Source organism: Polistes canadensis, unplaced genomic scaffold (assembly GCF_001313835.1).
Source record: "Polistes canadensis isolate GaletaPanama2010 unplaced genomic scaffold, ASM131383v1 scaffold_16, whole genome shotgun sequence".
Classification (NCBI taxonomy): domain Eukaryota; kingdom Metazoa; phylum Arthropoda; class Insecta; order Hymenoptera; family Vespidae; genus Polistes; species Polistes canadensis.
The window spans coordinates 1,317,744-1,329,609 of record NW_014569563.1 but is presented as its reverse complement, the minus strand read 5'-3'; positions in this window follow the sequence as shown (position 1 = coordinate 1,329,609).

Here is an 11,866-nt window from a genome sequence, read left to right as displayed (position 1 = left end):
CAAATAAAAACAAGAGAGAAAGAAGAAGAAGAAGAAAAAGAAGAAGGAACAAAATTATAATTAACGTTTACCGTATGGGGGGGGGGGTGGAGGGGTGCGGGACGGTGCGGGACCTTTGTTAAGACGCGTGCCCGTACACGTGTGCACGACCAATGCCTACGCACTTCTGTTACGCTACGAACTCGTACGCAACATAGAATTTTGTACGCGAACGAACGAACGAACGTGAGAAACGTTTTATATTTACGTACAACGATCTCGTTAAGTCTTCAAATTACGATCTCGCGTGAGTATACGGTGACAATGCGTATTCGTTTCGTTAATGATTATTATTTTTAACTTTTCTTTTCTTTTCTTTTCTTTTTTGTTTTTTGAGGGTGGGGAGGGGGCAGGGTTGACGAGTTTGCTTCTTTTTAAATTTTTTCCTTTCATTATATTTTTTCTCAATCTCTGTTGCTATATATTATAAACAACAATCGTTATTCAAATATTATGTAGTATAGTTATATACGAAAATTATAAATCTTAGTTGGGAGAACGTGTGATATAGTAGTATATTTGCTTAACTCTATCCCCTCTTATGAGGTTTATACGAAATCCACGGAGTAGAATATTTATAACATAATCGTATGAACAAAAATTTACTATATATATATGCACATACATTTACATACTCATTTACAAAATACATTTTAATCGCTCTATCTACAATTAATTAAACATCGAGTTAATATATGTGATCCTATTTCCTCTAAAAAAAAACAAAAAGTTCAAATATAAAATAAAAATAACAAATCGAACTCAACGATTCGATTTTATTATAATTCTTTTTTTTTGTTTTTCATTCGCGATCGCAAGTTATAACATAATAGCGCAAAGTAACGAACTAGCAGATCAAATTCGGAGATATTTCCGAAAGCGGAATGGCGAGATGTAATCCGAGCGACAAAAACGAGAAGAGCCCCGGGATTCGATAGACCTTTCTTCTCTGTGTCTCTATTCCATTATTCTTCTCTTTTTTTTTTATTCTTCTTCTTCTTTTTATATATATATGTACGAATAGATTCACCCCAAGTGTAGATCGATCCGCCCCTGATTTGGCACGCACTTACGCGTTTGCTCGTTCATTCTACAACTCGTCTCGTCCTACGTGCCTACGTAGGTGCGTTTCTATTCAATTCCGAAAGGTAATTCTACTCCCCTTTCCATCATAGTTTCTCTCTCTCTCTTTCTCTCTCTTTCTTTTTTTTTCTATTCGACATAGGGCACAACCTTTACAATGTGCAAAATTATACGATCACCCAGAGCTCTCTCTCTGTTCACTCATACCCTTTGTCCTATTTTTTCTCCCCCCCCCCTCTCCCTCGCCCCTCGCCACTCGACCAAGTCTTCCATTCTCTATTACTCGTACAATCGATCTTCTTCTTCTCTATGAATAGATTCATTCCGTTTTTAATTTAGTTATGTAAACGATACTTTTATCTCGACGTGATGGAACGAACCTAGGTATCTACGTGTCTACCTATCAACAAATATCTTTATTTAGAAATTTGATTGGAAAAAAGGTATTATATTTATATATCGGATGATAGATATTTTGTGTATTAAATAATAAACGATTTTTTTCTTTCTATATTTCTTTTATTCTTTTAATACTAAACCACCTATCGATAGTTCAGATATATCTATTCCTATTGTTCCTATCGGTCGGGTGATGCATATATTTTCATATAGAATGAGATTCTAATCAATTGGATAATGAATAGTATATCTTCTTTTGTTTAGAAACGAATAATGTACATTTAATGCATTTTCATCAAATTGTATTTTGCAAATTAGAGGACGTAGTTTTAATGTTAAATTATTTGTAATATGTTTATTTGTATGCGTTTTATAAAATGAATATACGATCACGTTATATTAACAATGATATGCTGTATTAGGAAAAATGAAATGGTGGGTGGTTCGGTCGCAAAATTTAAAGCATTTCCTGTCGTAAGTTCGTAGCAATAGCAAAAAAAAAAAAAAAAGAAAAAGAAAAAAAGGGAAAAAAGCGTCTAAGGACGGCAAGTTTCGTGACCGTATCGTCGTTTAGTTGTGGTCGTCGTAAATGTTAGCGAACATCTTTGGCTTGGTAAAGGTTGACCCGCATCATCAACGGATCTGGAATGTATTTTTTGTTACAACCTCGGGAGATACCAAAGCGACGTTGTTCGTTGAAATCGCAATGACGTGTTCTTAACGAGGGACCACTTTTGTTCGTATGCAAGAACACGTGTGCCGATAAATATTATTAGCAAACCCGGTATGCAGGTTTTTTATAAAATATATATATATATATTACATTTAATGATCATTTAAACAATTTCGCAATATTTATATATTATTATTTCTATTCAATATATGAATTATTTTTTGGGGAAAATGATGCATTAATCCAATTTCATAGAGACACGAGAAAGAACAAATTACTTTCAATTAAGCACGGATAATTTATTTTCGCATTATTATTATCAAAATCAATACGGTAATCGACATTCTTATGAATTCATCCCCCTCCCTTAAAAAAGAAAAATTTTATCACGAAACGTTGATACACAAATATGAACTCAAATCAATTACCTGTAATAATAATTATTATCTTAAAATTATTCTAAAAACAAAAAAAAACACTCGATATGAATTTACCGACATCCTAACATTAATAACAAAACAGTTCCTATATTAAACATTTGCGCTCAATCGATAAAATATACGTAACCCTGTTCACACTTATCTCGAAGTTAAAATAAATAATTCAATTTCTTTCACCTTTACAATTATAGCATCGTCTTATAATTAGTACATGGAATCGTGAAAAAATTGAATCATAAGATTATCTGATATAAACCATAATAATAGTAATTCAATGAACGTGTTATCAACGTCAAAAAGTTCTCTTACTATACACATATATAGAATACAATAATGTAAATGTAAGAGATACCTAGTGTTAAACGTCGAGTTTTGTTAGTGTTGTAGTCGTCGTTGTCGCGTGGCCGAAGCGTGGCTGGTCTCCTTCCATTCTTTTCGAAAGACCTCGTGTTTCTCATTGATAGAACGTGGACCACGAGGAGCAGTAGGAGAAAAGGACTCTGTGTAACGGTAACGGGGGAGAGAAAAGACCAGAATGAGAGAGAAAGGGAGAAGTAGGGAGGAATGGAACTGGTGGGGGGGGAGGAGGGAGTTAAGGGAGAGAAAGAGAAAGAGAGAGAGAAGATGAAACGAAATGAAGCGTGCCCAAACGCATGATTCTCTTGCCAGCTGCACTCACGGATAGTGATGCTGTTACTGTTACTGTTGCTGTTGCTGTTGCTGTTGCTGTTGCTGTTGCTTATGATGTTGCTTATGGTGTTGCTGTTGCTTCTGCTGTTGTTGCAGCTGTTGCCGAACTTACTTCGAGTTAGAACCGAATGAAATCTCGTTTTGCTTCACTACAATACGATGATCGTCATACTTGTCTTACTCATGGGTGCTTTGAAGAATTTTTTTTAAAGAGAACACGTAGTATACTGTGTTCGAAATGATTCGAAAATGATTATTCTTTATTAAAGAAATATCTGACTACTTTTGATTTATATATATATTATTTATTTAAATTATATTCTGTATCAGTTGGTCATTTAATATGTCGAAATAAGGTAACTATAGAAAATGAATTTTTTCAGTAGGATTTTATAATAAAGGTAATAGCGCATGGTTTTTTTCGTTAGTTTGAATATTATATTATTCAAATTTAAATGGAGAAAAATTGAAAACGTGAGAGAGAGAGAAAAAGATGCATTATATATTTTGTTAATTGTATCTAATGTGAATTGGCCATTAATGTGGCAATTATTGCAGATGTTCTTCGTTACCTTATATTCAATACTTTCAAAATTTCAAGATTGGTAACTTTCACATGTGCATGGAACGCTCTTCATAAAGTTGTCCTATAGGAAAAAAAGGCGGGGATCCGTATTTCATCGAAAATCGCTAACAGTTCGTGCTAAAGCTGTACGAACGGTGCTTATGTAATAATACACGTTTATGCGAGATCGAGAAAGAAAGAAAAAGTGAGTGAGAGAGAGAGAGAGAGAGAGAGAGAGAGAGAGACAGAGAGAGAGAGAGAGAAAGAGAGAGAGAGAGAGAGAACAGAGAAAGTGAAAATAAAAAGAAAAAGACAATGATTCGTCATCTGCACTGATTTGGAGATAGGTCGAACGTTTAATGAAATGCACTTACACTGGTTGTTATTGACTTGCAGAATCTTTTTGGATGTAAACGCAGGTGTAAAAAAAATGTACCCTCACACCTGGATTCGGAAAAAAAGATTGGGCAACGTAGAATAATCGATCGATAAACCGAATCTATAATACATTATCGACAAACTTTCCATTAGATATTTCAAGAGTTATTTAATAAGAAGGAAGGTCTCTAATGAGTTAAAGAAATCAAGGTAATAGGAAAATTTATCGATCGATTTGCATTTACGTCAATTCGCATGCATATATTTTTTTTTACAACAACAATGAGCGAGAAAGAATAAATTATACACGAATGGTTAGATTATTACTATCTAGCACCGATATGCAATCATGATTTGAATTATTTAAAATACAATAGTATCATTAAAATACAAATATATGCTTTACATGAGTGACGTGTAAAAGTTGAAATAACTTTTCGATGTGGAAATGTAAAAATAAGAACAATAACAAAAAATAAAATAATAAAAACACATGTTCTTTTTTCTTTTTTTCTTTTTCTTTCCATACATCCCGCATAATAATAAAGAAGAAAAGTGGCACTACAGTCCAACCCCCACGGGAGGGGTTGTTGTTCAACAACCGACCCCGGGAACGACGATTTCGACCTAACGGGATTCGCCGTACGAACAGGTTTCCTTTCTTTTCTTTCATTTCTTAAGGCCTTGTCGAAAACGTGGATGGTTGCTGCCTACTATTACCGATGGATATTCCTACCGCGTCTAATGGAGAGGGGGTGAGGCGGTGGAGAACGGGGGATCCACCATTTTCTCAAGGACAAAGATCCGTTCCGAACGTAGCATATACTCGTAGTACCTTTCAGTATTTATTTACCTATCTAAAAAAAAAAAACAAAAGAAAAAAAGGCAACATTTATTCGAACACATATTATAGATCAAATATTATAGTTACTTTCCACTTTCTCATTCTGCCGAATGGCAGTGGTCATCCGGTCGCGTGTGGGTCGTTCACACGCATGTTGTTTCCACCCCCAAAGGTGGTAGCGGGGTGGGGGGTTTGGTTTTCTTAATTACGAAAGCAGTCGTTTCCTGATATTTTCATGAGTGTGTCACTACTTCCTCAGACGGAGTACCCTGGCACGGGCGGAACCACTCACTGTTCCTGTCGGTTCCTGGTTTTGGATGAGCGATTCTTTCTTCTCTCTACGCAAAGGCACACATGAGGTCCCGACGTTCGTGGGCCCATAACGTATGCGGGCAGATGGTTTCTGCTTCCTCTTGCTCCCTCTTCGTCATGTACCCACCCCTCTGTCTCTTTTTCTGCCCTTCCTCCCTCCTCTCTCTTTCTCTTTCACTCTCTTACTCTCTCACTCTTACTTAGTTACTTACTCTATACCTTCGACGAATATCCATCCACTTCCCTTTACCTTTCTCTCTCTTTCTAGCTGCATCCACCGTTCCTATCTCCCTTCGCTCCGTTGCACGATTCAAAAAAAGCCCGGGGCACCCTCTACGAAGAGTGCTCTTGTCTGTTGCCCAACCCCAAAATATCCGGAGACTCATCCAACATCCAACTCTCTCTCTCTCTCTCTCTTTCTCTCTCTTTTTTTCTCTTTCCCTTTCTTTCTATCTTACTGTTCGTACACTCATCGACCAGGTGTGCAGTGGTTCTCTCCCAGATTTCCAACAACCACTTGTGGAGTCCGGAATATATACAAGACCTTGAAACGAAATCATTGTAAATTTTCAACGCTTTCTCGTATTCTATTCGAACGATTAACAATTATTATACGAATTAACTATGTTTAAAGGAAACATTCATGAAATTATCTAAATTATTTCGATTAGAGAGAGAGAGAGAGAGAGAGAGAGAGAGAGAGAGAGAGAGAGAGAGAGAGAGACCTAGTCGTCGAATAGACGAGTTTGATTTTTTTTTCGAGTAAACTATAATATATATCATTTTATCGTTAAGACGATTATTATTATTATTATTATTATTATTATAATTTCTCTCGATGGGAAAAAAATTGTCCTCATTTGCATAGGAACAAGCTTTTAAAAGAGAGAGAAAGAGAGAGTATGGGAATAAGAGAGATATATAAATAAAAAAAGCAACGATCGTGTGTCTCGCAAAACAAGACCGCGAGATTCTCAACCGTCCCTTACCCATTATCCCTTTTCCGTCCCTACGAATGCCAAAAAAAAGAAAGAGATAGATAGATAGATGGATAGAAAGATAGAGAAAGAGAGAAAAAAAAGGAGAGTACAAGTAAGTGAACTCGGTATAATTTGCCGTGCATTGAGAATAATTTATGTACCCCTTTTTTTCATTTTTTTTTTCTTCTTCTTCTTTTTCTTCTTCTCTTTAATCGTCGCTAACGTACCCGTCCCTCCCTTACGTCGACAACAACGATGATCGCAAATTTATCTCACCTATCTAACACCGTATCTCGATTTTGACAAAAAGTACAAAAAAGAACCCCGAAAAAAGAAAAGAAAAAGAGACAACGACGTACTACTCGTAACGTACATTTTTCTTTCTTTCCTTTCACGCAATTTATCGATAATTCATAAAAATGATTAATATTAATCAATTTTTCAAAACAAAAAAACTATAACGACGTAAGTATATTTTATATAATATTATTTAATAAATTTTTGTCTAACTCAACGTTTATTATCAATATTCTTTCTTTCTTTCTCGTTTCTTTTCTTCAAAGATTGTTTTTTTTTTCTGTCTTTCTCTTTCGTTAGGTATAGCAGGGGGGGAGGTTTATGGCAACCTTTCACAAGCAGCAGCAAGAGAGGTGCACGAACAGAAAGAGAGAGAGAGAGAGAGAGAGAGAGAGAGAGAGAAAGAAAATGTTAGGGGTGGATCGTGCCTCGTGGCATGCGACGCTATTCTTTTATGCCTTCGACCCCATAGTCGCACCTCTCTCTCTCTCTCTCTCTCTATCTCTCTCTCTGTCTCGTATATACATTTATTTATTCTCTCTCTCTTTCTATTTCTATTTCTTTTTCTTTATTATTTCCCCCCTCCCCCTCCCTTCCCAACCTTCCCCGGGGTTGTGCCTTCTCTCGATATGTGAGAGCGCGTGCGTTGTCCCTTCCTTCTCACCGCTGTACCCTTCTTTAGCCCTACTACCTTCGAGTACGCTCGTGCACAAGGGGTGCTACGTAACCCTCAGTCTTTCGGGGCGGAGTGCCAGAACATACGTGTTCGTACGACACCAGTGGCTCTCCATGTCATTGATTTTTTTCAATTATTTAATTATTTTCCTTTTTTTTTTATAAATATCTATCTTTGTTTTTTTTTAATAATATTATACAATATTATTTTTTGAAGAATGTGATAATAATAAATATGATAAGATTAATTGATCTGTTTCTAATCGTATGATCTTCGTAGAAGACTTAAATCGAAAAGGTTTTATAGGTTTGTTGTTGTCTTCAAAACTGGAATATTGTAAAACTTATTAACGAACTTTAAACTTAATTGAAGAATATATATCAAAAAAGATTAAAAAGAACTACAATTAAAAATTCGTGTAGANTGATCTGTTTCTAATCGTATGATCTTCGTAGAAGACTAAAATCGAAAAGGATTTATGGGTTTTTTTTAATAACTATCATTGTTTTTTTTATAATATTATACAATAGTATTTTTTGAAGAATGTGGTAATAATAAATATGATAAGATTAATTGATCTGTTTCTAATCATATGATCTTCGTAGAAGACTTAAATCGAAAAGGTTTTATAGGTTTGTTGTTGTCTTCAAAACTGCAAAAACAAAAAAGCACACATTAGTCTATTAAATAAAGGAATATTGTAAAACTTATTAACGAACTTTAAACTTAATTGAAGAATATATATCAAAAAAGATTAAAAAGAACTACAATTAAAAATTCGTGTAGATATATTTTAAAAAAAAAATTCCTTCAAAAGATAATCTTTCATTTATTAATATGTATATAGATACGTTTAATGTATATTATTATTTAAAAATATTTTAATGAAATATTATTTCTTATTAAATAAATAAAAAATATATATAATATAAATTAGCACTAATTTTTCATGCAATCCAATAGCATTCGTCATTCTTTACGCGTTACAATTATGATCAACTTAATTCGTCGTTTACAGAAATTTAAACAAATAACAAAATATATATAAATGAAATAAATATATATATGAAAAAATGAAAAATGATTCGTATGAGGTATAAAAACAAAAATAAAAAATACAGTTGAGAACCGGTAGCACCACCGTAGAAGATCAGTGCAGTTATGCCGGATCACGATTCGTGTTCGGTCGTACGTATCTCGACCGTAAAAGTTCTAGGCAAAGGGGGGCGACATATGCCACCTGAATACCGAAAATCAAGGGAGCATGTAGGGCTAGTCAGGTTTCTGGATCGAGTCGTAGTTTCGGGGGATGCAAATTGGGATTAGGCCTTGGCCGGTCAGCAAGCAGACTCGTACGAGCAATGGGTGCATGCATTCGCATTTAGCCGTGTATGCATGCATAATTAATAAGCCGCTAGTTTCGAGAGATATCGTTGATATAATCATGAAGAAAGAGAGCTTTGTTGTCACGTTATTATTATTATTATTATTATTATTATTATTATTATTATTATTATTATTATTATTATTATTATTGGGAACCCAGTCGTTTTTTTCGATACGATCGGTGGTGACTACGTTGAATGCATCGTACCGTAAACAACGTGATCTCGCGAAACACACGTGAGGCACGCGTACGATTATCATATTCTCCTATCCATGATCTTCCCTTTTTCGAATTAACTACCGTTTCGATTTTATTGTTCGAAAGATTAATACGATATGAATTAAAATTATTTCTTATCGGAAATAAATTATCTATATTGTTCAAGTGTATATATCAGTATATCGGTCAACGTTTTCACGAATATCTATATTATTTGACACATTTGGTTCTGTATTTTGTTGGAATCTTTCCAACATTTATGTATTAAAGGTAGGATGAGAATGAGACAAGAGAAATATCTTGATATGCACGCAGAATAAAATTTATTCCAACAAGCGTAAGATATATTAATGTTAATTACATGCTATATAAACCGCTAATATGCTAATTCCGCATCTATATAAATAATTTTCAAATGTATTCCATCCTGTATAATATTTTTATATACTTTACAAAGAAAATTTCAATTATTTTCAAAAAAAGAAAAAAATTGACGAACACAGCTACCATATTCTTCTTTTTCTTTCGTATACCCTAACCACAAATCTTTGTTTACTCGTGAAATATAAAGCTTCGGTAGAGGATGAAAGATAGAAAGAAAAATAACGTATAAGAGAACAAGCATCGAAAAAAGAAGTAAAAAGAAAAATGTTCAGTGGAGGTCAATGAAAGAAAAGAAAAAAGAAGAAACGGTTTTTTCGTTACGATAAAGAAGATTTGATGTATCGGCATGACACGATCGATTCAACTAACAATAATATGTCGAATCAAAAGATATAACTTGAGGTATTCGAGGGTATATAAAAGAATTAGATAGAGAGAGAGAGAGAAAAAGAGAGTGAAAGAGAAAGAAAGTTATGGAGAGAAAAGAAAACAGAGATACACTATAAGAAGGGTGGTATTTTTCTCGAGGAATATATCATAAATCTCCATATTGACGCAGTGCGGTGCGGTGCGGTGCGGTACGGTGCGGTGCGGTGCGGTGCAATGCGGTGCGGTGTTCATCGTTTCAATGGCGCAGGAAAAAGTTATGCATTTTTCTAACTTGAAAAAGTCACGGTGTAAAAGGAAAGGGCAAATTATTTAAGTTATTTTTCTTTTTCTATTTTTCTTTATATTAGCTTGGAGAATGAGAAATAAGAGATTGAAATAAATGGGAAAACTAAGAAAAGAAAAAATAAATAACGAAGAAAAGAAAATAGTTTCGGAAGAATACATTTTGATTTTCGATTGAAAGAATATTTTGCATCTCTCTCTCTCTCTCTCGATCTTTCTATCTTTATCTTTCTATCTATTTGTCGAGTATAACTTTTATGAACAGACATGGCATTCCTGTTTCTTCTTTATATTAATAAAAGGGAACGGCATCATTTTCTTTTCCCTTTTATAGGTATATAAAGAAGATTTTGGGAAGAATGACGTAGCCTAACTTTTACCAGTCTGGACCACAGTCTTACCGCTTCTTTCCCTTTGACTTTCGGATCTAGATAGTTACTAGATCGGACCGATAGTGTTCTCGAGTGGTGGTCGTTTGTTAAAAGTTCTAAATCGGTTTCCCTTTCTCGAAGACTCCTTTCTTGTTCTTCTTGCGTAAATCCAAGAATTATTAGTTTTATTGAGGTATTTAATTTTTTTTTATAGGAAATGGTACACTTATATTGGATCGATACAAGTAGATATAGGAGAAAAAGGAACATCGACATATGGCAGAAGAATGGGGGAAGGGAAATAAATTGAGATTTGAAATGAGATTTGAAATTTGTCGGAAGAAAAAACTGACGCTTGATTTGTGTGATCTAAGATATGTATCGAACGAATCGGTCACGTCTTTGGGATTTCCACGGGATTTTGATGTTTGAACTTTGAACCTTTGGACCGTTGTGCGAGACCATTTGAGAAAAATCTTTTTGTCCAAATTAATCCATACGAATGATGGGACAAGGAGGCTGGGGACAGGGGGGGCTAAGGAGCTAAGGGGAGGGGAGTGCTTGCATAGCTGTGCCAACTTCCGTCCTCGAAAATTTAAAAAGATCGACAGATGGCAAATTAGATCATTATTCGTATGTACTCGTACGATTATTGGGACATCGTTCATTACACGATGGCAATTTTGTTAGCCGCTAATTGTGATTTATTTCGTAATTTGGAACGTTCCACCATGGAGATTTGAGGCCCGATAAAACATTTCCTGGGTCTTATATATATATGTATATATATGTTTTTTTTTTTTTCAAGCGATACAACTCCTCACGAGAGTACGTACTTATATCGCGAGCATTTAAAAACGAAGAAGAGAGAAAGAGAGAGAGAGAGAGGGAGATTCTTTCTCGTCGTCATTGAGAGACATAATTTCGGTCCGAGACACGATTCTACCGCTGGCAAACTATCCGTTAGAATGTCCTAATGAATCGTCGCGATTATTTTTAATAGCCTCGTATTTCACGCGCGCCCGTTTGAACTTCACCGTGTTGTACTCGAGAAAAAAAAAGGGGAGGGAAGAAAGAGAAAGAGAAAGAAAGGAGAGAGAGAGAGAGAGAGAGAGAGAGAGAGAGAGAGAGAGAGAGAGAGAGAGAGAAAAAGTGGACCTACTTATTTTTTTTGTTTTATTTTTTTTTTGTGTTTCTTTACGCGGAACTTATTCAAGAGATACCGCAAATTACGATGATTCTATCTTAATTACTCGAAAGATGGCGCTACCACTTTCATGCAAAACAAAAAGGAACAAAAATTAAATGGAGAAAGAAATAAAGGAAGTGTATAATAAAAAGTAGAATAAGAGGAATAAGAAGAAGAAGAAGAAGGGAATAAAATAGAGTGAAAGAATTAAAAGACAAGAAGAAAGAATTATCTTTCGGATAACGTAAGAAAGAAAATAAGAGATGTT